This window comes from Fringilla coelebs (genome assembly GCF_963513975.1).
Source record: "Fringilla coelebs genome assembly, chromosome: 6".
Lineage (NCBI taxonomy): Eukaryota > Metazoa > Chordata > Aves > Passeriformes > Fringillidae > Fringilla > Fringilla coelebs.
The window spans coordinates 34100593-34127939 of NC_140034.1; the positions used below are offsets into that span (position 1 = coordinate 34100593).

At 43.7% G+C, this 27347-nt stretch overlaps 1 protein-coding gene across 4 annotated transcripts in view; it reads left to right on the forward strand.

Moving 5' to 3' along the window:
• Positions 1–2237: 2237 nt before the first annotated feature.
• Positions 2238–27347, forward strand: part of SUSD6 (sushi domain containing 6) — an 80000-nt gene continuing 54890 nt past the window's right edge. For 2 of the 4 annotated variants that reach the window (XM_084207426.1, XM_084207429.1), the window contains exons 1-2: positions 2245–2329; positions 9215–9302. The gene's annotated coding sequence lies outside the window, so the exon portion shown is untranslated. Of the gene's footprint in view, positions 2330–2644; positions 2684–9214; positions 9303–27347 lie in introns of those variants that run through there. The other 2 variants (XM_084207427.1, XM_084207428.1) reach the window with 2 other exon arrangements.

A 27347-nucleotide genomic window follows, 5' to 3' on the forward strand; every position in this document is an offset into this window, starting at 1 on the left:
CCATTAAAGCAACCAGAAAATGAACATTAGGAAAATTATGCTAAAATACCTGGGTTGAGACCCCAAGCTTTGTGCCTTGGGGAGAGGTGCTGTGATGGTAGCAGCTCCCAACCTTCCTTTGTTGACACATGTAATAAAGAGAAAATGTTTCACCTCCTTCTTCAGAACCTGGAGCCTGAAAAGATTGGAACCAGTCAGTCACAGGCATTTGCCTGCAAGAAGGCTGTAACTGTTCTGGGGGCAGTTGGTGGCATTTACTTCCTCTGAAGCATTGGCAGTTAGCTACTGCTGGCAACAGGATGTTCGATTAGACTGGCTGGTGATCTGATGCAGTGTGGCAAATTCAATGTAGAAGACATTAGTTAATGTCTGTGTGATACTTTGGACATTTAAGATGGTCTGTGAATGCTGATTTCTGTGATTCTATGGTAAACAAAAAAATAAGCACAGCCAAATTAGTGTATCTGAGGCCTCAAAGGAAGAATATAGTGGGCTTTATTATGGCTTGATGCAGTTATAAAGAGAAATATGTATGAATGAAAATTACAGAAACAAAGTATAGCATAGAAATAAAAGGATGTCTAAACATTAAAAAAGTTCAACTGGTTAAAGCTAAAAATGTGATGAATCAGCCCCTAGTGAGAGGTGATTTTAGTGAGAATTTGCCAGGAATTGCACCTTTCTCTGTGCATTAATGCCGTGAGCAGAGGGAGTACTGTGGCAGCCAGCTCACAGCTCTTTTATTTCAGAGGTACAAAGGTTTCTGAACTTTTCCTTTAGGCCCAGGACAGCTGCACTAATTGATCAAAGCACAGCAAAACACAGGCCAGTATTTTCTCTCCATGCCTTCCACCTTTGCATCTGAGATGTCACAAAAAGAACAGCTGTGTGAATCAGCAGGTTTGCGTGCAGCTCTAGCTCCCACTCTTCCTTCCTGCCTTTAGGCATGTTTTCCAGATGATGATGTAGTGTTTTCCTGCTTTTTGGTGTTGAAGTGCTTACAAGGGGAGTATTTATAGGGAATGTTTTGGGATGTATCATATTTATTTCCTACATCTGATGAAATGATGGTAAGCCATTGGTAAGCTATAACCTGTTATGGGTTTTTACTATGAATGATCACTATACCATTGCAGAAAAATACGTAAACTTCCCTTCACCTTTCCAGTAGAACTACATATGGTTCCTTCCCCATATAAGAGGGAACACAGCTCACTCTTCACAGCAAAATATGAATAATGTAGCAGATCCATAAAAGGTAGGTGTTTGTTCAAGCAATAGAAAGGAAAGCAAAGTAAGGAATCCTTCCTTGATTCCCTGAAAGCACTTTTGGATACGGGAGTGTTGTCTTGAGATCAGCTGTAAAAAGCAGATGAAGAGAGAGGAGGTGGCAAGGCGTAAGCATCCTCCTACACCTGTATGCACTAAACCCCTGCGAGCATGAGTGTGACCTCCTGCAACAGCCCAGCCCTGGACCTTTCAGCCACAGTCTGGCTCTGCTGGGGCTGCACAGCAGGACGGACCCAGCTGCGCCTTGTGCACCGCAGACTGTCACCAGCGGAGTGCCCAAGGGTGTGCCAGGGCAAGGAACCGGCTGGCAGGAGTGTGCCTGCTGCAAGAGCATTGCCGTGGCTTCTGTGCCGCTGGGACAAGTTCGCAGTAGCGTGCCCGTGTCTGAGTCTCCGCACTGCCCGAGCTCTGGGGCGGCTCCGGAGCCGCGACAAAGGCAAGGGACACGCTCGCCGTGCGCTGCCCCCGCGGCCCGGCCAGAAGGGGCTGGCAGCGCAGGGAAACGGCCGGGGCTGTGCAATACCGCTCCCCCCTGCTGCTGCGGAGCCGCTTCTGCTCCGGCACAGAGCGGCAGAAGGCCGGAGAGGGCTCCAGCTCCGCTCACAGCCGTTGCTCCCCGGTGCCGTGCCGAGAGCGAGCGCCACGTGTGCGTGCAGCCGCACGCCGCCCCGCGGAGAAGCGAGGAGGCTCGCAGGGCTCCCGCCGGCTCCCAACAGCGGCCGTCGCTGGATGCGCCGGGACGGCGCTCCGCCCCGTCCTTCAGCGGCGGCTGCCCGTCCCCGGGCCGCGCTCCGCCCCCCGCGGGCCGCGCCGCAGCGCCCCGCTCCGGCCGCGCTCCTTCGCGCGGCTCCTTTAAGGGCTGCCCCGCCCCGCCCCGCCCCGCGCGCCGCTGGGCCCAGCTCCCGGGGCGGGGCCTGGCGCGCGGCGGCGGCCGGGGCGTTGGGCGGGCGAGACGCCGGGGCGGCCGGGGCGCGCGGCCGCCGACCTGCAGCGCCAGCGGCACCGCCGCCCCAGCCCGCCCGCCGAGCCCGCCCGCCCGGTGAGCACCGCCGCCGCCGCCGCGGGGGGAGGGCGCGCAGCCGAGGGGGCGCGGGGCGGGGGCAGCGGGCTGGTTGCGGCGGGGCGCCGAGCCGGGCCCGCCGCCGGGGAGTGGGGAGCGTGGAGCGTGTGCTGGGCGGGGGCCGGGAGCCGGAAGGTGTCGGCGGCGCTCCCCCGGTGGCCCGCGAGGGGAGCCCTGCCCGGGTGCGGCCCCGCACGGAGCTCGCGGTGCTCGGGGCTGCGGCGGGAGCCCTTCCCCGCCAGGCTGCCCGGCCGCCTCCCTTACATAATGTCACCTGTGGTACCTGCGGCTCCCTCGTGTCACAGCGGCGGGTGGTCGGTGGTGACGGCAGAGGTGGGCTTTCTCTGAGGTCAGCGGTCTTAAAGTGTGTGTGTCTTCGGGCGTCAGCATTCGCTTGGTGCGGGATGAACCTCTAGGATTTAAACCCCCTAAGTAACAGCAGATAAGCGTTCGCCGCGGTCTTCGCTTTTGCCTTTCGTAGAGCTTTTGGGTGCGTCGGGAAACACAGGGAAAGTGGTGTCCGAGATGAAGGTGGTAGTGGAGGCACTGCTGCGGGGAATTCAACGTGAGAAACTTTGTGTTTGTTAGGTTTTCATCTTTGCTTTCTTCTTTATGGTGCTTTAACACTGCCCAGAGGTCAGAGCTTCCCTAGCAGCTGCCTTCACACGTGTGCAGTGCTTAGGCTGAGCCTCTACTTGTGTGTGTAACAAATCTATGGTAAATCCCCCGTGGAGGACCTGGAACTCAAAAATAGCCGTGCTAGGCTTCTCAGAACCGACAAGCAATAATTGTTCTAAGTATCCCTAAAATTGGGTAAAGGATGAAAAAATACAATAATAAATTGTTCTTATTTCTAATATACTAAGGGAAATAGTAATACAGTTTCTCAGCTTTGTAGTGTTCTTTTAAACAGATTAATGCAAATACAGTAGTTTCAAGTGGGCGTATTCTCAAGGGGGTTATGTTATTGTGGGGGATAGACGTGATCTCAGTGTAGTTACAGTAACACAGATTTTGTTGAGTGGAAGGGAATGAGAGGAAGTAAATATATAAATTTAAAATATTCTGAAGTAGTTAAGAGCTAAACTGAGTCGATGGGCAGAGAGGATCTTGCACTTGTCTGTTTGCGCTTCCTAGTGGCTTTTTGTGCATGTTCCCATAAAAGCTATTATGTAATGGTGCTTCTCTTGGCAGGAATCTATTGTCACCGTAGTTCCTGAGGTTTCTGGAGCAATGCAGCTTGTTCAGAAGTGTCATGGTCAGAACAATGGGAAGAAAAGTTCTTAATAGGAGGTGTTTAACCTCTTTAATTTTTCATGCAGTAGGACTAAGCTCAAGACATCTGGATCTTTTCCAAAGTATCTTTGCCGTCCTCTGTTGTTCAGCTTGTCTTTCTCTTCTCCTAGGCTGCGCTATAGCTGTCGGGCACCAGCTAGCTGCTTACATCTGCATCAGAGCTGGGAAAACATTGACTCTCTCCTTTAATAATATTTGTTATGCTTCTCTTTCTAGTATTTTTTTTTTTGTTTTCCCCTCTGAACAGATGCAAAAGTGATATAGTTAAAGCACTTAACTGTTGCTTAGACAAGAAAAAAACTTGAGATAATGGGGAAAGGGAACTCTCCCAGTTCTCATCTCTAGTTTGAACTTGTCTGTATACATCAAAGGGAGGCAAAATGCCTAAGCAGAGAAGGAATTTACATATTAAATGCCAGTGCTCTATGGATCAGTTTCATGCACCTCCTCTTCAGGGGTCTTGATGTAAATCTCTGCAAGTCTGCCTCCTTTTCTTCTCTTCATGACATGCTTTTTTGGGGGGTGTATTTTGATGAAGAGAGAATAATTCTTTCTAGTAGTGTAATTTGGTGGCCATTTGTGTCACTGGCAGCTTTACAGATCATAATTTTGTCTTTGTAACTTTCATGTTGTTTCTGGTAGTAATTCTCTAAGCAAAACTTTGAGAAAGAACTAGTTTTCTTTTTCTTGTTTGCAGTTTCATCTTCCTTCTTACATTGGCTTGTCCTGTTATTTAAATTAGTGTTTTATAGATCACTAGAAAAGACAGTACCATCTGAAAGTAGGAAAGTATGTTTCTTTAAGGGCCACTGGGTAAAGGATGTGCTTGAAAGATCTGCAACTTAATCTAACTAGATTTTGAAATTGAAGGTCACTGTAGAACGAAGTAGCACATGATAAGGGAGCCATAACCTCCTCTTAGACAAGTTACTGTCAAAACCGAGGTGCCCCCATATCCTCTTTAAAGGCAGATTACTCTCTGAAGTGTGGGTCTGGGAAAGTACTAATCTCGAGGCAGAAATTTCCCAACCACAAGTGTAGCAGAGACTTTGGCTCTGTCCCCTTCTCTCTCTGCTTGTCATGCAAATTGACCACCTGCAGATTTTGAGGAGAACCCAATGTCCTTGAGTTGTGCAGTGCTCCGTGTCTCTGCTGAAACAGTTTCCACACAGTTATCAGCAGTTTATATTTAGTGCAGCGTGTGAAGGTGGACTGAAATGGCTGCTTGAGCACAGCTGCCTGGGCAGTCAGCAAGTAATGGTAACTGGAGTCACTAAATGTGTGTCCTGCGTGCAGTGTAGTGGTTTTGATGGAATTCATTCTGTCTTGGGGTCAGAATTCTTTTCTGCTGCTTTGCTCCTGCCTTGAGAATTGTTACGACTCTCAGTGAGAGCAGCCTGCGATGGTCTTAATAACCTCGGCTGTGCAACATTCTAACCATAGATTTGGGTTTCTGTGACTGTTCCTGTTGCGTCACTTCTGCTTTTTATCGGTGTACTTGCTCACACCACAGCCGCCTACTGCTGTACTGCCCAAGTACACCTCTTGCTTGTTCTGCTTTTGTGAGCAAACAGATCTAAGTTGCTGGCCTCTGTCAGTCCAGGAAGGCTGGATGCTGCACTCAGGGTCTGTGTCAGGCCACTGCTGTTGTATTTTTTTTCCCTTTTATAAGTTGCATCTCTTTTTGCTTGCCTGAGATACTTCCCGAGAAGCCTATTATCTGTGAATAACTGCGTGAAAGGACAGTAGCTTGGAAGCCTTGCTCCAGAGTTTCCTGGACTGTATCCTTTTGTGCACTCTGCTTGGCACAGACACTCCCTGCAGCTCCTCTGCCCTTTGAGCCACTTGTTGGCTGCTGTAACCAGCTGATCCCAGCTGATCAGGCTTAGCTGGGAGAGGCATCTTTCACTGGCAGGGTTGGTCCCACAACCTGTTTGCCTGAAAGACATGGAAGGAGGGAGGAGAGGCAGCAGGGATTGAATTCTGCTTTAGGGCTATGTAAATATAAACATAAAGGCATTTCCTAGAACAGGGAAAGGGAAAAATTAACCCATATATAGCAAATGTATTGTGGTATTACTTTCAGTAGATTTCTTTTGCCAAAATACAGTAGTCTGTAATTATGTCTAGTTTTCATGACAGGTGTCATATCCTTAGAAATGCCATCATGCATGTTTAACCTCTTGTCATTAAGTTACTCTGTGTACAAACAGAATTATTTCAGATGTAACAATTTAACCTCCAACACAGAGTGTTGTAGTTGGGAGGAGATAGATTACTCCAGTGAAGCGCTCTGTCTTTTTAAGCCCATCTGTATAATTCATCTGGCTTTGCTGGTCTGTAGTTAATGTAGATGGTCTTTTCCCTGACTCTGCTAGAAGTCTTGTTTATGGAGCTGCAAAAATTGATTTTAACTTTAATCAGTAGAAATACTTCCTGTAAATGTCAGGAAGTGAGCTTTTGTATGTACCAGAAAAAGTTTTCATCTGCCATTCGTATGTTGGCTGTTTTGTTACTGAACAGTGGTAGCTACTGCTCTCTCACAGGAAGCTTAGTGCTCTCACATGGCTTACTACATGATGCATTCTGCAAAGTCTGTTTTCAGACCAAGCATAATGATGCTAATAAGAGACCAGTGAAAGCCTGGCCTGCTGTTTGCTTGCTTATTTATTTATTTTAAATATTTGTGTGTAGTGATTCAAGACAGTTTTTTGAGGAAGCTCAATATTGAAGAGCTGCAGGACCAGGAGTTAGAGGTGTAAAATCCCTACTGTTTTCCCACTGTCTCAGTTGTCCCCCCCAGTTTCTGTCTTTCCCTGTGTTGAACAGTGGGCAGGCTCCAAAAGTGGAGCATACATGGAGAACTTTGTCTGCAGCACAAGGGATCTCTGTGTCTCCTGTCACTCTGGTAATTCCCTGAGGGGAGCTGCTAGCCTGGCAACCAGCCTGCCAGCAGTAAATTGGCTTCCTGGTTTAAGTGAGTGTTGAGTGGAATGGATTGGTCATCACTGCTGTGGTAACCTTGTAACAAGGCAAAGTACAGCTTTTGGAGCTGGTTGAGCAGAGTCAAGGGAAATTGGCCACTGGAATCACTTTCATGTGGTAAATAAAACACCACGTCATATTTGTGCTACAGAATAGAATGGCTTTAATTCTTATAGTGTACACTTGCCATAGGAGTAACTTCCTTGTAGGCAATTGGACTTGGCAGGGGTGAAATGTGCATCATTTTAACCTCATGCTCAGTAGTGAACTAGCTTCAATACTGTGTCTCATAGTTCCCTTAGCTTACACTTCAGAAGTGCCAGAACCATTTGGAAAACTTCAAAGCCATTTACATTTTTCCTCAACTAATTTTCCTCACAGTTTATAATACTGCTGTGCTTCACTGCAGTTCCTGTTTTTTCCTTGCATTGATTTAATGGGATTTTGTAATAAAATGAGTGGGAATTGTAAGAATTTCTGATCAAAACCAAGTGTACTGCCTGTTTGGAAATGAAGATAGAAAAGAAGTTATGTTAGTATATTAGATCTCTTTCTGCAGGACCTTTAGGGGCACATAAGTTTTAAGAGGGAAACCCTGCTGATTAATCACTCTTTAAAAAATCAGCAAGCAAACCAAAACCAAACAACATCCCTCCCAACCCCCCAATTCCTGTAAGTGAGCTTGAGAATGATGTTAAAGGCTGCTTCTTTGAAAGGAGCTGTATGTGTAGTGTTAAACCTATAGGTTAGTGAAATGCTTGGATGTCATCAACCTATTTATGCTCTTTGGGTTTTCTTTTCTCTGTAAATAACTTCTTAAAAGTCTTCAAGGACAATATATTAGAGCAGCCCCCATTAATACAGTTTTATGGGGGGATGTGTTAGAATCCCCTTTGGGTATTGGAGCCCATTTGTGCTGACCACTCTCAAAAGGCATTTTATTTAGACTCAGTAAGGTACTCTTATGTTAATTAAAACACCTCCCCCCACCTCTCCTTTAAAGGAAAGTGCATACTGGGTATGTATTTCTCTCTAATGAGCCGAAAGCCAGCTGATGTTCAGTGAAGACAACAGTAAGTTATCATTCTGCTGTGTATGGATTCATTATATTTAAAAGCTAAGACAGAAACTGCTTCTAAAATACCCTGTATAGGTTGTCCTTTGGTGTTGATATGCAGACTGAGGAGAATCTCTTCTGTGCCAAAACACCAGCCTGGGAGGGTGATTGACATATCTGCTTTTCAAGAGAAGTGTCAGAATTGCAGAGCATTGCTCAGAGGGTATGAAAGCTTCACTTCTCCATCTGCTGCCGCATATGCCACTGGCGAGCCAGCGGCCATATGTGCGATCATCCTGAAAGCTTTAAAGCCAGCTTCTTTCTGAGGGCCCCTCACTCCTTTTCAAAGTCCAAAAAGGGCATGCTGCTTGCTTCAGGAAAGGGAGGGTCCCGTTTTCCCCTAAGGAAAACCGAGTAGTGTGTCTTTGTAAGCTAAAGCACTATTGCAAAGAGCTGTCTGATCCTGAAATGCTGCAGACTCATTCTGTGATGTGCAACAAAAGTGTGCTGGAGACTCATTGCAAGCTTTGCCATGGTATATAAGTAGACTACAAAACCATACAAACTTACTAACAGAGATTAATTAAAAATAATATAATGCGTATGGGGAGCAAGGCTGTAAGATCAGGGTGTGTGTCTTTTTGTAAGCATATCAGAGATGTAAGAGCAGTTTGCTAGGTTTACTTCTCATTTCATTAGCTGTGAGAACCTTCATCTCAAATATGTTTATGTTTTCCTGTCTTGCAGGGCTTACACACTTCTGCGACTTAAAAAGCTGACATTTAAATGTGACAATGAAATGTTTAGCAACAAAGGAGATCTTTAAGCAGGCTAGACAAAAATTCCTTTCAGCTGCATAGTTTTGCTCTCACTTGGATGACCAGTTTTCCCAGTTCTCTGTTTGTTGTTGTGCTTCCCAAAGTGGAGAAGGTTTGCCTTATTAATTGCCATCTTTTTAAGTACTGGAATTTTTAGTAGTAATGCTGAATAAAAAGGGTGTACTGTGATGAGACAATGAAGCATACCTGTGAATTTTGGCACTGTAGAAATAAATTTCTGTTATGCTTATCTGGGAAGTGTGCAGTATTTGCAATCACTGAAAGTGCATGTGTGTATCTGATGGCCGGACTTGATGTAGCTTTAGTATGTATGTGTATTTTGAGTAACTTTTGGGAAGTTTCTGTCCTGCTGGAAAAAGCCCCATCAAGCGAGTTTGAGTGCTGCTAAAAAATGTTCTTGGTAGTGTTCTGCTACACTTGAAACAGTTCTCTTCTTCTCCTTGAGATTTTTAAATGGAATGTGTGAGGATAGCTTGCATATTCTTTGATTTTGAGTAACTTGTGCAGTACATCTCAGACCCAGATCTGAATTTTGTGAGTAACATCTTTACCAGAAGCATAGCTGTGTGCCTGTATCCTAAAAACATAACAGAACTACTTCTACCCCCTCAAGCCTCCTGCTCTTTTATGTGACAGAGTGCCATTCTTAGTACTTACAGGGCTAATACCTACTTATTTTTTGTGTAGTTCTAGGTGCGTGAATCAACCTATCATCACTGAATCGTCAGTTTAATCTGGCTAATTTACCGTTGTATCCAGCCTGTGTCAATACCAGGTAAGATGAAAGCTGATACTGTTACTTTGTTTTTCCTGAGTTTTTGCTTTTAAAACATGCATTTTGTCCAAATGCCATGATGCTTCTGTAAACTGAAGGCAGAATGTGCTGCCTTCCATGTTCTCATCCTGCAGTGAGACAGCCACTTGTGTTGGCATCTCTAGCTTTTGAAACAGGAAGTATTCTAAAATGTTCTTAGACTCCTTTGTTCATGACTCCTTTGTAGCCATGCCTTTCTTTACTCCTCTGTTAACCTGTTTTTTGTGGTGTTCAAATACCACAAGCTGTGGGTTTTTTCCCTTGTATTCTTCACTCCTGTACCACTCCCTGGTTTTCTGAAGAAATTGCTGAAGTCCTTCCTGCCTTCCAGAGTTAAGCATGCATGATAAGTCACCTGTGCTATATGACCTTTTCTCTTTAACAAAAATAGGTTTTGTTTTGATTTGAATTTTTCCCCTACCTGCTCCCAAATGTTACCTTTGAAAACTTATCGCAGAAGGATCTTACTTGTGTATTGTATATTTGATGTTTTAGTTGTAAAAAGCTACCCAGATATGTCTTTCAGAGAATTAAATTATAAAGCTGTTATTTGGACCTCATCCTTTTATCCCCCTTTAGAGAAGGGGTGTAGATTTCAGGGGGGTGAAGTGAGGAGGAAATCCCTTTAATGCTTTCCAGCAGGTTATTATCCAGCACTCTAGGGGAGTCCTAGGGCAGACAAACTAATGTGAGCCTTTGTTCTGATGCTAATCAAGATAGGGATAATTCTTCTGACTACACCCTCTTCCCCTCAGAACTCTCTAGCATTGATAAGGCATTAAGCTCCTTTGCTACCTCTCTTTTTTCTGTGCCTGCCTGATGTCCTTGTTTTCTGTAACTGCTACCTTGAGTGCAAAGTTTCAAGTTTTAAGAAGGCCTCAATAGGAATATTTACTTAAATATTACAGGTGTTTTTTGGGTACTCTTGGGTGGTACTTGTACCCTTCAGTTTAATATATATCTTGATGGCTATGTGTGTGTGTTTATTTTTTGAATTGTTAAGTAAAAAATCCCACCTCTGTTGATGCAAGACACATTGGATTGAATGCAGTGGCATCTTTTTCTACATGCTGGGGACATGTAACTCAAATTTAGAAGGTATTTTTCATTCTGTCTCTTCTTGGCCAAAACAAACAAGTGTTGTTTCTCAGATGCTTTTAAGGATTCCTTAAGAGACTAACATCTGATCTCTAGTCCAAAGAGCTCTGTAAGTTTTCTAGAGTGAATGTGTGTGCAACCTGGGTAATGTTTTGGTTAATGCCAGTAATCTGCTCTCAGCCTAAACATAATCTGCATAGCATCAGAGATAAGCTTGAAACCTAAGTATATAGTGCAATATGACTCTGCCTGTGATGTAACACAGAATATAGTGCCTCTTCACCACATCTTATTTGTGACAATAGGGAAAGGATGGCGGTGAAAATATGGTTGTCTCATGTGAAATGCTTGCATCAGAGCTGTTAAAAAATGTCATGCAGATCAAGAAGAGGGAAGAAGTGTTCTGGGTTATCCTCTTTAGCCTTTCCTTGGCAGTAAGAAGCTGATGAGAAGCTCATCCTTGTGCTGCTAAAAGCAGGTCTGCTAATATATAGCAGGTAGTGATAGTGGGCTCTCTGAGGATCGATGGTGGCAATCCTCCATGGATAATCTGTCCTGGGTCTGGCTGGGCTGGCCTTCTGGTGATTTTGTGAGGGAGTTTGCAGTCTTTTGCTAGGAGCTGTTCCCTCCACAGGGTGGTTTGAGACCCTTTTTGGTATCAGTACAGAACAGAGGGACGGGAAGGATTTAGACAAGTTAAGATCTTCCCTAGAAGACAGAGGTTGCCTATGTGTGCACAGGTAGCGTGAGCATATTGGTGCAATGCTCTCGTTTCATTTTGGTGGAGTGTTTTTCCTTAATGCAGAATTGGAGAAGTCCTGCAGTGATGCTGTAAAAATTTGATTTCTTTGCAAACTGCCCAATTTTTGCCTAGGTAGTCATGGAATATCTAGATAAGTTGAGTGAAAAAACATGTGTGAAAAGGTAATGGGGCAGAGGGAGAAATGCTCAACTGAGGTGACTGACTTGAAGTGCTTTCTGCCAGTGACTACGCACAGATGCAGGGTTTACTTTCAAAGTAATCCAGCCTGGCTCCTTGATGCAAACCTGCATGGAAACATTAGCTGTGGGAAGGGGTTTATCAGCACTTCTAAACAATGTTGTTTTTTAAGGTTGATTCTGCTGACAATATCCTGAAGAGACATCACATCCAGATATGGTACATTTTATCTGGGTAAAATTCTGGGCTAGGTCTAACTGCCTTTGCCTAGTGCTATTAACCCAGCAACTGTTAAATCCCAGGAAATGCTCATTTTCAGGGTGATTCCTTTTACAGCCTGAAAATAAAACCTGGAAGATGTATGTGTTGTTGACTTTATTTTTTCTTTACCCTTGATTTGCATTTGCAGGGCACTTCCTGCAAATGAGTGCCCTGTTCTTAGTTATTCATATTCTATCACTTTTCAACATCCTGCTCATCTTTTGTGACTTGAAACAAAGTAAGTTGATCTCTGTTAGCTTGGTAGACATAGCTACCTGTGCCCAGTGTTTTCCACCATCTCCAGCTGGGCATCTTACAGAGCGATGTGCATGCTGCAGGCTTTGCAGGCATTGTTCCAGACAAGCCTTGCTGAATTTGAGATATGTGATAAGATTTATTTTTATTGTCTGACGTACGTGGTGTCAAGCAACCACACTTGCTAAAGCAAGCTGGTATTTTATAGTCCTCTTGTTCTGTGCATTAATTGCTGCATAACTGATTCCTTCTGTGTCGAGCATACATTGATTTTGTGGTTTTTATGCCAACATTGATTTTGGGGGTTTTTAAACCATTTGTTTAACAGTCTCCCAGTACATAGGGAAATATAGGGAAATTTTGCACCCTCTTTCTACTTAAAGTAATACTTTGAGCTGTTGAGAGGTATTCAGCTTAGAAAACACAGTGCTGTGTCTTAACAAGGGCTTGTGTATATCCTAAACTCTGAAGATACAGCCAGGCACTGTCAGGGTGCTCAGGGAAGTTAAAGACAACACTTTCTTCCCTTTCAGCAGCTCACACAGACTGTTCAATTCGCTTAATCCCCATAAGTGCTGAATTTTATAGGATGGATACAATAACAGAGGGGGCTTATTTTTGTTTGTTTGTTGTTTTTTTTTTGTCTTCCATGCCAATATTTTTTTTTGTCTTCCATGCCAATATTAAATGTAAAATCAGTAAATTTTATCTACATTTTTTTTCCTCTAGGACTCTCAATTACTTTAGTCTTTTTTGTCATTGACTTCTTCTTAGCTATGGAGCCAAAAATGTTTTACGTGATGATGGTAGAATTCCCTCTAAGTGTAGAAGGCAGCCTGTTTTTCAAATGGAAAAAAAAAGATTTTGAATGTATATGAGGTTCAGGAGGACAGTGAGATATTCAAAGGAAGCTTTTTGAAGCTGGCTTAATACTTTAGTATACTGAGATTATCCCATGAGTTCAGTAGAGCTACTTCAGAGTTGCACATGAAGGTGATTGCTGTTATACCCTCACCTGATGTTGGGAAGACTATTGCAGAGATCCTCTCCTCTTTTGGCCAAGGGAAGTACAACAAGAATGTTGCACCCACAGTGTGTGGAATGCCATGAGGAGTGTGACTCTGTGCCTGCTAGCCAGGAATTGGATACTGAGAAAGCTATTTGACTTGCACTGTCTGTGAGAACAGAGACTGATAGCTCTGGAGGTGAGGCTCTGTTAGTGTCTCAGGAAAAACCCATGAGGTTAGGGAAGTTGATTAGTGTAGGCAGTATTAGTGCAAGCTTTGTATAGTGCCGTGAATGTTGTGTAGCTGCTGCCTGGCTTTTCTGCGAGCTTCTTGCCTTTCAAAGCACCTGCAGGAAATGTCACAGTAAATTAGATGAGCTTGTTTTGATCACTTGTGGATTTTTGCACATCTATATGTGTGCAATTTTTGAGGGTAGATCAGTTTCCTCAGTATCTATCTGTCTGTAATCATGGTGTAATCTGCAGTGTGCTAGGCAGTACTCCCAAGTGAAAACACAAGTCCCAGTCAGAGGCCAGTAACATGCGATGGAGGCAGGTAAGGGGGATAAAAAGGCATGTAAAAATGTAACTTAAACTGAAATAGCCTGTTTCTTTTATGTGACCTTACTCATAAGATATTGGTGATATGAGTGCATTTGGGAAGACAAACCTTGCAACAATCCACCAGTCTCCTGATGTCCAGGAGCTAGTTCTTGGAATGCAATAATGTTCATTAGCTTCCTGTGAGGAATAATTATCATTTGGCTGTAGGTTTTTGCCTTTAGGCTATGTTTGGCAAAATAAGTTTTAGGTATATTTAATCCAGTTTGCTTTTTATTAGTATTAAAACTTAAATCCCATTCGTTCTCCTTGGCCTTTCTATGATGAAGACATTGCTTGGGTGAGCCTTGCACTTGGATAACTTGTCTGTGTTCTACAGGTGACTCTGTAGCAAAGGGTAGGCTTATTTGATGTCTTCTGGAAGAAGAGCTAGAATAGCTGAAGTATATAAGCAAAAGCTTATTGACTAAAAATTAAATGCTTCCACAGTTAATGGCTCTTTCCAGTGTAAATAGGGTGTAACATGTGGCTGCTGCATGCCTGTGTGTGACTTCATTATGTTGTGGTTTTCCCAACGTGTTAGGCTGTAAGGTTGCCAAGCTGGTGTAGGGTTGTGCCAGCCCCACCTGGCACATGGGGAGGAGGTGACCTTGTAGGTGTGCAGGGCATGGGCAGCTGCAGGGAAGAGAAGCATTTAGGTGCTGCTGCTGATTTCTTTCTGCTCAGAGCAGTAGCTCTGAGCTAGACCTTACCTCCTTTTGCATCCAACAGGAGTGCCTCCTCACCAGACTTCGCTGGGCAGGAAAGCTGAAATACTTGGTGTTCCGGAAACAAAAATCCTGTTCTTCTGGGGTTTCTTAATGCCTCATGAGCAGGCTACGCAAAGGAACTTGGTCAACTGGAAATTGCTCTCTTTGCAGAAGTTTCTCTGTATTTGTTTGTGTAAGATTATGAAAAAGTTTGGAGGGTGAAATGTTACTCTGTTTTTCAGATCGTAGTGTACTCATTGACATAGGTGTGGTTATTTTAGTATCCCACAGAATACATCTGGTTCTTCCAAATTTGAAGGCTTGCTATTCTGCTGCTTTTCTTCTCTGTGCTACCTGAGGTGATGAGCAACGAAGCTGTCCTGTATCTAAAGTTCAGACCTTGGCAGAGCAGCTGGGTGGCATTGCTTATACCTGAAGCTTCTTTTAATTTGCAGGGGAAAAAAATCCTTTAATTATTGGGTAGGTGAAAAATACACAGATCAAAGTGATACTTTTGAGGCAAAGCTTGGCTTATAAGGTAGAAGTAATCATGGCTCTTGTAGTGAAGTTTAATGTTGGCACTACAGAACTGAGGACAGACCTGGGAAAAGACAATGTAAAAGTCTTTTGTCTGTCCTGTGATATATTGGCCTTGTCCCCTTGACCTCCTTATCCTTGGCAGAGGGCAGGTGCCACGTGCAGAGTAACTTCAGCCACTGTCATTTTCTGCAGTCCTGTGTGCTTCTGCTGAGGTGACACAATCAACTGCTGCTCTGCTCTGACCTTTTCTACTTAGGCTTCCACATGCAAAGGGATCACTGTCTAGCTCTGGTTTCAGCTGATCCTAAATACACAAGCTATCCCGAGTTTCACACAGGAAAACAATGAATTTTAGTTGTCTTCACAAAATCGGCCTTTTCTGGAAACTGTAGCAAGTGTGCTATGGTTTGATTGCTGTCAGCTGCAATCAGAGTGAGTGATACTAGACAAAAAAAAGCCTAGGAGTATTTGTTATGGAAGTCCATTTTAGATCTCTCCCTGTAGCCTTTGGCTTGCTACAGCCTTTCTGATTTGCTAAAACTGTGCTACAGCCTTTCTGATTTCCCGGACTATTGATTGCCCCGTGTCTGAAAATGCATTTAATTATGAGACGCTTTTATAGCAGTAGTCTTCCTTCTCACATGAAAGAAATGGAGACTAGAGTTCTTGTGACAAATCGATTGTGAGTTACTTCTGGTTACATAGAAAAACTTACATAACAATAACAAACTGTGTGCAGAAGCCTGAGTTGCAAAAGGCTTTAAGTTCAGAAGCCTGCGTTCACCTTTTAGCTTCTATAGGTTTCTACACCACACAAGTACACTGTTTCTGCTGCACTTTGGTGTAAAATGTATCCTTTTATAGTAGGATCATCAGTAAATGATGAAGGCAAAACATGTAAGAAAATGACACTTTGTTCTACAAGTTCATCATCAAAAGCTGGATTCCATAAGCTTAAAAGATAAAACTCCTGGTGCTAAGATGACGCTTCTAGACAACTCTCTCAGGAAGTTCCTAGCCTAGCAGTAGCTAAAATTCTGGTATGTCATCTCCTTTTACCTCTGGCTGTGGGGCTGTTAAGCCAGTCACTGGCTGTCTGGGTCTCTTTTGTGCTGCATTGCTTTTTCCACCTACTGCTTGAGAGGAGCTGAAGAAGCCTTGCTGTCTCAGCAGTGAACTTGAACCCCACTCAAGAGTGTACACAGGTACCTGGGACACTGCCTTTGTGTCTTCCTGTAAACAAATGCTTGGCTCTGCTGCAGACGCTTATGGATTACTGTTCATGTAAGAATGTTCATCTCTGACTTCCTTCCTGAATTCCCTCCTGTAGGCAGAGAGTAAATACAAAGTGAGATGTATGGGTCAGGGCAATAATATACTTGGATTCACACCAGAGTGTTTTAAAGAGGTGGAGAGGGGAGGCTGGGACATGTGACATGAATGGATCTGGGAAGTAATGCTGGCACTAGTTAATCTAGCCTGTCATTTTTCATTTTATTTACTCCTGACACTTGATTGTCAGACTAGACTTTTATACTGTGTTCTCTTTGTGGCTTAGACTGCTCAGCACTGCTGCGAAGTCCTTCTAATCCTTTTTGCTATCTGTCTCTGGCAACAAAAACTCAATTGACAGACTGAATACTTGAATTCCAGAGAGCAAGTGTGGATTCAGGCTTGGGAAGAATGAAGAACCAGCAAATATGGCAAGATCTTGTTGGGAAGGAGGGACTTAAAGAGGTGAATTAACTTGTGCGCTCTATATTGGCAGCTGTTGAGGGCCTTTGCTAGTGTCAGGAGTCTTATCTGCTTCCAGAGCTAAATGGTACCCACCAACAGGTGTTCAAATAGAAAAAGACTTTATTGATCTGGTTTGGATTTTTTGATGAGACAATGAGAATGCATTAAGATTGTCCCTCTTGCCTTGTAACTTTGCTGCATGGCAGATCCATGTGTGTGTTGCACTGCAGAAGTGGAAGCTTTCTCAGCTGGCAGGCAAGTGTTCTGCCAGATATTAGAAACATTGCTGCCATGCTTGCTCCTGCCCTCACGTTTGTTGAAGAAAGATGTGTTTCTGGGTGCTCTGATTGGAACCAACTGTGTTGGTTGCAATTCTGAGCAGTTCTTTCAGGAACTGAAGATTGCTTCACCATAGTGGTTGAGATGTACTGTGCTATAACCATGCTTACTGCTGCCAAATGCCGCAGAGCTCCAGAGTGCTAACTGTAATCTGCTGGTGACAAAACTGGTCTTTCAGTGTTGCAGCTCTGACTTGGCTGTGGATAAACCAGACTTATGTTAGGACTAAGCAAAACTCCTACGTAAACATTCTCATCCTCTTCTTTCTGGCATCTTGACACAAAGTGCCCTAAGCTTGACAGTCTGGGCCAGAATACTGACAGTACTAGTTCCCTGGAAGGCTGTATCTGGACTGGGAATGCTGTGTCTGTAACAGGGAAAGGGGAACAGGCATTTTGCCTCTAAACTTGGATGGAATGACCTATTACTTCTGCTTTTAAATATGAATAAACTCATTCTCCTTACCTCAGATATTGGCCATATGGTATTCCTGGTAAAAGTAGCAGATGTTCTTCTGCTGTGTTTTTCTTTGGTACACTATTTCTCTTTGTTTTCTTTCTGTTCTGTCTGCAGTGGGCTGTGATATTGCTCATCCAGAGTGTATCAGATTATTGTCCTGATTTTCTTAATGTTCCATTTAGAAATAAGACAAGGGGTGCATGAAATGTTGCTTGGGTGGTGGATCTGATATCTGTATGTGTATAGATGGTAAAAAACATGGTTCTCTATGCTCAGCTCAATAGCTTCTCCTTCTGTTTTACTGTTACTTATGACCTTTGCACCTTGGTCTTCAACATAAGAACGTGTTCCACCCCACCGTGGCATTCGGCAGTCTGAATGCAGGAGTTTGATGACTGCCCCCATAAAGTGTTGTTCTCTGTGGTGTCTTCTGTTTGCAAGGGATATGAATTACTTGACACAGCGCTCACTTGTGACCCGTGTGTTGACACTTTATCTCTTGCTTTACTTCGGAAGGCCTGTGGTAGTGACATGGGGCAATTCTCCCTTTGGGGAAAACATGGGTGTCTAGACAATAGATTCTGTCTTTCTGATGAAAGAAACAGAAGTGGGGAGGTGCTTACCTCAGAGCCCAAGGGGTTTGCCCTCAGATCATGCACTGAAGAAATGTGTAATAAGGAACTGCCCTTCCTGTCTGTGTTCAGAAACCACTAGTCCTTCCTGGAAGACTTGTGTCTGGGTGCTCTTGGGCCTGTTGTTTTCTGCTTGGTGCTGTAAGTTACCTGTGATGGTTTGCGCACCGTGCTTAGCGTGTAAGGGCTTGTAGTTATGTTCAGTGAGACAAAGTGGTTTTGTAGGAAGATTTAACTGCAAAATACTGTCACTTGCAGGTACTTCCAAACTTAATGTGGCCCCTTAGTGGAGCCAGTAGAGACTGAACTCTTTTAAGCATCTGCTTGTGAAGGAGACTGAAACCCAAAGAGTGCTTTGTCTAAGGGGGAAAGAGTCTGTTTGATGACGGTAGGATTAATGGTAGAGTTGTTCAGTTATGATAGGTGGCTCTAAAATTTTAATACTGCTCTTACTAGAAGACAAAACCACAAGAGTGAAACCTCCTCATAACTGTGTTTGGGAGCAGACTCATGTTCCCTGAGAATCCCACTGGGCCCAGTTACAAGGACGCAACAAAGCAGTGTTTTCATCTTTGTCCATAACCAAAAGAGGAACGGCTGCTCTAGGGGATAAAATGCAAAGAAAGGCTAGATAAATTCTAAGACATTGAGAAGAGACAGATTTTCTTTGTAATCTCATTTGTATTTACAGAGTTACTACAGTCCTTGAGGTGCTGCCACAATGTACACAATTTAAGCAGAAACAACAACAACAAAAATGTTGTTTAAACTCTGATGGACAAGGCCAGTGTTCAAAATGGCTGGAGATGTTTTGTAGCAAATGTGTGTGTTTCTCTGTCTCACTGCTCTCAGTAATTTACCCCGCACTGCCATCGTAGCACCCCATGTTCCGTGCTGGAGGAATGCTTTGGCCTAATATCAAGCTCTGAAAGATATGTTCAGTATCAGCTCATGACCTCAGCCAAGGAGGGGGTGTATGCTCTGTGCTTGTGTAGGTTCTGTCTCTTAGGAGGCATGGCTAAACTGGGAACAGTTAAAAAAAGATTACAGAATAAAACCCCTACACCCCATTCCCATCTCTCCTCCACCCCTGCCCCCCATCAGCTCTCCCTACCACAAAACCTGCACACTTCCTGAAAGCTCATCTGGCATGGGAGAGGGGAGTTTGCTCTTTTTCCTGGGGCAGGAGATTCCTTTGTTCCCCATTGGTGGTTGTTAAGGGAAGAAGCCTTGTGCAGGTATCTCCCAGGTGGTGCTAATCCCTTGAAGGAAGGAGCACAGTCCCCGCTGTCCGTGTCAGCCCCCGTGCGCTGAGCTCTGCTCAGCCCTGCTGTGCCCGCACCAGCCTCCCTGCATCGCTGCTGCAGCTGCAGCGCGCCGACCTGGGCAAAATGCACCAAGTAACTGCCCTCAAAACCTTGCAAACTCATTCCTGTCTGCCCAAGGGCGGTTTTTTTCAATCATGGGAAGTCCTGGAGACACTGTTAATGAGTTCAGCTGAGGAAATCACACAAGGAACTGTGGGAGAGGGAAGGCGCCTTCTTGCGTGCCAAGCGTGAGCTAGAATGTGTGCAAAGAGGGTAAAGAGGTGTGGTAAATATCTTAGGAAGAAATGAAAGAAATGAAACAGAGGTGAGGCAGTGTTAGGACTTGAAAACAAAGGAAAAGAGCTGGAAACTGGAGAGGGTAGCTATTGGCAAAGAAAGTCTTAGTTGTTAGTCCTTTCATAAATGTAATTTTAAAAAACAATAAATATCAAGCTCATGTCAGTGACTGTAGCTACAAAAATATAAAGGGGGTTAAATATTTACAGACAAGAATTTGAGGGAAAACATGTTTTCAAGAAGTTTTGCTCTTTGATTCTTGCTACTGAGTCAAATTATTGGCATATTTGAGACAGAAATAGCTCACGTATGTGAGTGACCTTTTAATTTCCTTTTCAGTCTTCTGAACTGTAGTGAGTAATGAACTGTAGTGAACAAAGAAAGCATTAAGAACAGGCGTGGTGCAGATTTTATTGCATGTTTGCAGTAGAGCTCTGTATTTCTTTGGGTGTGATAAAGCAAGAACCTGCTGTGAGAGTTAAGATCTCTGGGACCAGTGATCGCTCGGATTAAAGAGGTGATGGTACCTTCCTGTAGCAGTGGTCTTTTTTTTTTCTTTTTCTTTTTTTTTTTTTTTTTTTTTTTGCTAAGTGTTTATACAGCATCCTGCACAGCATGGTCTGATTTGTAGGCTCCGATTTCCATTTGTCTTTGACCTGCAAGTGTTAATGAAGCAAGAAGTGCTTGTGTAGGGGTTTTTTTGCCTAGTCACATACCTGTCTGAAAGCAAAAGTTTATCCTTTGCCATGTGCCCCAGGCTTCCTGTCTGCAGCTCTTCCTTTGCAGGGTCTTCTGCAGCGAGTCACAACAGCTAGCTGTTTTGTAGGAAAAAGGATGTTAAAAAGCATGTGCTAAAGGGAAGGGATGGGAAATGACGTTTCGGCCAAGAGGCTTTCATTGTATGAGGGGGAGGAGCATGCAGCAGAGGGGGAAGCAGCATGAGATCACAGGGCTTTTTATTGCACAGCATGAAAAGATCCCACAACTAAAATCTGATCTAACCTTTGCTTCCTGTGTGTCTTACAAGAAATGTTTTCCATGTAAGGCAAGAGAGCCTGCTGTAAGGAAGCATGTGGCTGTCATTTATTTCAGCAAATGTGTCTCAGCATTCAGCTGTAGAAAAACAGACCAAAGAAACCTGTGGTAGCTGCAGCCTTTGTTGCCCACGTTTATGCTATTTAAAGACTAGTCTTCTCCAGCTTGATTCTGGTGAAATAGCAGGCTTCCCTAAAGTCTACTGACTCCTTGTAGGTGAAGGGATTTAGCCAGGCATTGCTGGGGATAGGCCTGACATTTCTCAAGTCAGCATAATTGGATTATTCAGCTGATGGTAAGCCAACACCTTTCCAGAAGGTTTCTAGAGCTCTGGTTTGAGTCTTGGTAAACGATTTCTTACGCAAGTCACCTATACAAGGCCACCTACACTTCAGGTGTGGTCCTAAAAAGAAGTGTTGATTATGTTAATCACCTCTCTGAAGTTCTTTTAGACTTTCATTCCTGATACCCTGCCCCCCTCGTACTTTTTCTTGACTTAGAATAGTGGAGGAAAAAAACATTCTGTCTCAGAAATGGGGATTTAATAATTTTCTTGGCTGAAGAAGCCAATGATTCCTTTTTGCATCTTGAAATTAAGGTTTTTGCAGGCCTTGGGTTAACCTTAATATCTAAAAAATCATTTCAACTCTGAACTAATGTCAGGAACCAGACCATCCCAGGATTGATGACATTAAGGCCGTAATGTGCGTGTCCCCTGTTTCAATCTCCTCCTCAGCTTTTTTTTTCAGTCTTCTGCAAAGTCAGAGTTTCAATATAGATTGTACATCTTTCTTTTGTTGCAATCTCTTTCACATTACTATCATTGGTCTTAACTCAAACCTTTTGGGTTTTGGGTGAGGACTTGTAGAAGGGAGCTGGGATCCCTCTGCCTGTTCTCGTCTCTTGAGTGATTTGCAAGTGAGCTCTGTAGCCCATTCTCAGGATTGTGCAGTGGGTGTTGAGCATTGCTGTGCTCTGAGATGGCATGGCTCTCACAAGGCCAGTTCTTTCTTTTCTCCATTTCTTCATTCCCATCAATCAGATCAGGAGTCCTTCCTGCAGTTAGGAAGTCAACATAATTTCCCCAGTAAAAAAAGCAAGCAAAAATGTTGGGTCAGGCATCTTGGAACTATTGATGTTGCAGACCATCACCTGCTCTGGATTCCTCTTTGCTGGTGGAAGTACTTTCAGTGTTTGCAAGGAATAGTGTTCCCTTGATGGTAGTGTTGAGGTTGTACCTGTAAATTCTACCAGGCCTCACTCCTGAGGGCCTTTGCCTTTGGGGAAGAGTAACCTTTTATGTCATGACTTCTGAGAGCAAAATTTGCTGTTGGTCTAGTGACAAAACCCAACAGTTTTCCTTGTTCAGGATTAAAAATTTATTAGTAGAACTGCTTCCTCAAAGAACTTAAACTCCTGTGCAATTTCACTTATTTTGTAGCAAATGTAGCCTAAATATAATTAGCTTTTTCAGATTTGATTTGTCTGCAAGGAGCTTGTAAAGACTGTTGATGCCTTTGATGTAAATAAAGCATGGCTGTTCTTGGCAGAGATGATGAAGCTTAACCTTGGTCCCTCAGAAGTACGTTGTTGAGTTCTGTCCTTACCACCATGTGTTCCTACCTTTCAAAAGAGCTCACAGTAGCATTTCTCTGAGATTTCTTTTCATTTTCAAGTGTTCTGTGAAGCAGCCTCTGCAGTGATTTCCAGCAGCTATATACTCAAGTGCCTCTGAGGAGCTGGACTTGGAGGTGGAGGCTGTAGCCGTGTTGCTAGAGACCAAGGAAGGGTATGTGAGTGTTGGAGAAAAGGCTTCTGATGGCTATTGTGCTCTGTAGTATGCTGTAAGAAGGGTGGTTTCCTCAAAATGTGCCTCCTAGTGTCCTGTGGAGCCTTAGTGAAGCTATTTATTTTCCACAATGCAGGCTTGTCTTTGTCCTCCCCCCTCTTCCCTCTTCATGTGAAAGGGTGATTCCGCTTCATGAGGAGAACAGACCCTGATGTGCAGAAGGAGACAAATGGAGATCCTTTGTTATCCAGAGCCAACTGTTACTTACACCTGTTACATGTAATGTTTGGCTTACCTAGAAAAGCAGCTCTAGGTGAGTTAGAATGTGTATAAAACATGCAGAGACTAGTCTTTTCACAAAATGAAGCTTGCAAGTGGCTTTTTAAAAGAAAATTGAAGTCCAGATAGTTGCAAGTGACAGACCACCAACTCCTCTGGATATAGCTGCTGTGACATTTGTGCAATACAGTCTCTCTGAACCTAATAAGTGGAGCTACAGATGACATTTGGTGTTTGGTTGTCTTTTTCTAACAGCTGTTAGTCTGCATATACTGAAGAGAAGTGAGATTATTAAAATAAAGCCACCAATCCTCTCCCCCCCATTCTTGGTCAATTCCTGGGCAGGGACCCTTTCTGAAAACTCTGCATAATGTATTTTTTTCTTATGGATAAGAACAAGAAGCTCAGTTAACCTGTGCACTGGAGACCATTGCCAGTCTGATGTTGATGTTTAGATCTTTCTGCAAGATTCAGGGTTTTTTATTTGTAAGCTTGCCTTAATTTAAATGGTTGCTCTGTTTCCTTTGCACCAGTGTCATTACTTTCCTGTTACTTCCTCTTGTCTATTCAAGAGATGCCAGAGAATTGTTGAGCAAGTGTCTGATCCTGATGCCAAGCTGTTTGCATTTCTCTAAATACATGTAGCATTTGTAGAAGCTAACACTTATCTCTGTATGAATTTTATTTAGAATGTTTGGTTTTAGAGGAAAAGGAAATTAGTAACACTGAAAGATGGCGTTAAAGGATTTCACCAGTTGTTTTGCAGCAAATCCTTGAACTGCAGAGGTAAAAGGAAAACAGCTTTGGTTATGGCAGCTGCTGACTCTCAAAAGACTAAATTGTATATCAGATTTACAAAATGGGAAAAACAAATCCAGTCTTAAGAGTACAGTATAAAAAGGTGCATACCCTTTGAGAAACTAATTTCAAAATAGATTAAATGAACATAAAAATCTTGTGCTGTTGAAAGTATTTGTAAATCACCTTCTCACTCTTTGGTGGCTCTTGCATATTAATTTTTTCATGCTGTAAGCTCTTGTAGCTGATCTCTTTGTCCTGCTGCTTGGAGCAGGTAAAAACATGAAGAGCAGGACTTTTAAACAAGCTTGCTTTATACTAATTCTAATAACCTTTATTTAATCAATTCAGTCTGAGGGAACCTTGTTTCCAGAGACAGGAAATTGCTTGAGGATTACTGGCTGTGGCAGGACCTTCATATTTATTTGCAAAATGTCTGGAAAAAAATAATAATAGGATCAGTCTTCCCTTAAAGGCAGTTGAAACTGGAGTTGCTGTGCTTTTCTCATGAGGCTGGGTAGAGGTCATTGGTCACATTCACTAGAATGTTTTTTCTTGAGAAATAGTTTCATAGCTTCAGTGTTCTCATGGAGGGTACTTGGAGACACCTGAAAACCCCAAGCAAAGCAGGGAGTGACCTGTTTCCCAAGTGGATGTACTGTTCACTTAGCTGCTAGTTGCTTGGCACACTTATTCCTTACCTTCAGATAGTAAAGAGCTAAATATTCCTGCTCTAAAATGCACTTTTTAGAGGGAATGGGGAAGGATCTTCCGCTTTTTAGGTCTGTATGTGCAAGAGGAGCAAGGCATGGAGGGACAGCATGTGTGGTATCTTTCATGTTCATGTGCCCAGTCTGTTGACATTTGAATTCAAGTATGCTGGACAAGTGAAAAAAACAAGTAGAAATCCAGAAGACTCCATAATGTGTCTTCTTGCCTGTGCTTCATGGATGGTTGCCTTGTAGCTAGCCCATTCAGGCATGGAGGACTATGCCTGGAGCCAGGAGGCAGGCAGCACCTGGGAGTGGTGTGCTTGGCCGAGGGAGAAAGGCAGGGAAGCAAGTGCTTAGGTCAGTAGCGGGATGCTTTACCTCTGTGTTCTGGTCCCTGGTGGAAAGGCGTTGCCCGTGGCTTAATCCAGAATTTGTCTTCACACATTTTGAGTATCGGGAGGGAATATGATCTTTGGAAAGGTTTTCCCTAGAGTTTTGAGGTAGACTGGACAAAAAGCCTTGCTGTGCTTTTGGAGTCCTAGTTGGTCTAGCAAAACAACCAAAGTGTGACGTAGAAGATTGAATAACCTGTATGCTCCTTCTGCTCCTTTTGACCTGGCATGGGCCTGTGTGTCATTCTTGCTTGTGTGCAGCGCCTCTTCATAGCTCTGCACAAAACTGTAACATTTACTGCTGAGCATTTTGCTGACTCTTGTTGTTCTGCCTTGTGTAACTTTCCCCTCCGTTTTGGCTTTGATTTCATTTGCCTGCCTCTAACTCTAACAAGCCTGTGTTACCTTTGGCTATTTTGGAGCACTCTCACCCACCTTTCTGGCCTTTAATCTGCATGGAAACCATGATGCTGGATCCATGATTTAGGGGAAGGATTTCAATGTAGAGTATCTTTATGTATAGTAAATTATTTTTTTCCACACTTCAATGTGGTTTTAGGAGCAAGAAGCCTGTACAATTTCTTGGCCTAGCATAGTGGGCTGCTTGCTTAAGCCAGAGAGTGCTTTCAGATACTTCAGGCCTTGGCAGCAAATCTGAGGTGGGAGTGTTTCCCCAGCTGCTGCTTCCACTGGCCCCAGAGCTGACCTTGTGCAAGGGCCCAGTTTCTCCCAGAAGTTCCCAAAAATTTCATTACTGTTGCAAAGGGGATATTTTGCTGCAAGGTGGGTGTGGGAGCAGCAGCATGGCAGTGTCTATTCACTCAGGAGTGAGGGTCATCCTTCAGCCCAGGGAGCCTGTAAGTGGTGGAGGGACAACCCCAGCTGGCTCTGCGAAGGGGAGATGCTGATGTACAAGAGGGGTGGACTAGACTGCAGGTCTGTAAAGGGTGAGGAACCATTCCTGCTATATAAACAAGGTGCTGAGAGCTGCTAAATGAGCAGTTGCTCTCAGGCAGTGTTCCTTGGCTGCCTAACGTTTGTTTTGAGTTTGATAACAGCTTGACAGAGGCCCCTCCCTGGGGAGTGGAGGAATGGGGATCCCTTTGACACTTGCAGGGTGGTGCAGAAGACTCTCTGTGCTCCCTCTCCTGCTGTAAGTCAGAGCATCCTGTGTCCCACTTCTGTACTACCCTAGTTCCAGCTAACAGTGACTTATTTTTTAAAATATTTTTCCCTCTACTAGCCATGCTTTGTAAAGCCTAAAGGCCACTGAGTCAGGTGAGGAAGAAGTTGAAGCTTTAAACTGACCTTCTATTGAGGTACAAACAGATTTTATTTATGAAAAGTTTTATTCTGCAAACTCTTACTTCTCTACACTTCTCTCTGGCATGCTTCTCTCCCACCCCAATTTGATGGTAGAAATCTTTAATACAAAATCTACATCTTTAACACACAATCTTTGTATGATGGTTGTAGGTCTCAGATGATGGTTTGGTACTCTGCTGGTAAGGGATCTATCCTGAGAATTCTGCTTGGAGCACTTGGCCATATCATGGTGTGTGTATGTCCCCTTGTGACATGTAATAAGCCACTATCCTTTTTGGAGTGTCTGTCTGACTTGATTATTCTAGCTTGTGCTGCTCAAATCAGAATGTAATTGCAACTGATCCCGTGTAAGAAAATCAAGTTAAGTGTAGCCTGTTGAGTAGTTAGAGGAAAAAAGGCTGTGAGGGTCTTCTGCATAGTGATGTGTCGTCTCTGTGAGTAATTCTGGTGATTGTAAGAGTGATTTAAAAGAAAGCAAGCTGTCTCGGCTCCTTTTCCCCACCCCCTCTTCTCTTGGTCCTGTTGACTTTTGAAATTAGTTTATCTTAACTTGCCTGAAGTCTGAAATCTTCCTGTTGAGTGTTGGGGTGGCATCTGTGTGGGGTGTGCCTGCTGCTGGTGAGGGTGCTCTGCTGGGGGACCTGCCAGGGACACCAGCAGTGGGTCTGTGTGCAGGCAGTGTGCTAATTGTCCTGTGGTCTTAACTGCGAGGGGGTTGAATGGGGATGCAAAGTTTTTTCTTTTCTCATTGTACGCTGGCAAGAGTGGTGTGGCTCTGTAAAAGCTGCCCAGTGCCCCTGGGATGGATGTCTGCCACAGTGAGGGGTTTGTGACAGTACATGTGCATCTATGCTGTTAGCACAGTGTATCCTGAGGAGGGAAAGCAGTAAGAAACATCTAGCAGCTTTGCAGCTTCTTAAAAACAAAAGTAAAGAAAAATGGTGGGCTAATGGATGCAAAACCAAGCCCTAGTGCTGAGTGAGACCTTTTGAAGGCCTGCCTTATCAAGACCTATTGAAGTAATTCTCTTCTGTGTTAGAATTTCAGATGCAGTCTTAAGGCCAAAACCAGAAGTTAAGACTTTTTTGTTTGGTCAATGATCTATCTTGTTGGAAGATTAAATTTTCAGAGGACTTAAGGGACAGTCTTATTTTTCGGCGGTTTTTTGTGTGTGTGTTTATCTCTGAAAAGATCTATGTGCTGACGGACATTGAAACATCAAGGATTTGTTAGCCTGGAATCTCCAGATACAACAATATGTCTCTTGCTGAGAACCTTCTTTATAAGGTGGAATACAAATAACAGGCACTGTACAATATTTGTCACCGTTCCTTGAAAGGCGGTGATACATCTGTATAGTGGATATTTTTATATCTCGGAAATGTAATCATTTTAAAGTTGAGTTGTGTCTCACAGCTGTGCTTTTAGGAATAAATGTAAAGAGTTTCTTCATCTCCTAGTATAGTTCCTTACTTAAATGTCAGACTGCTTCA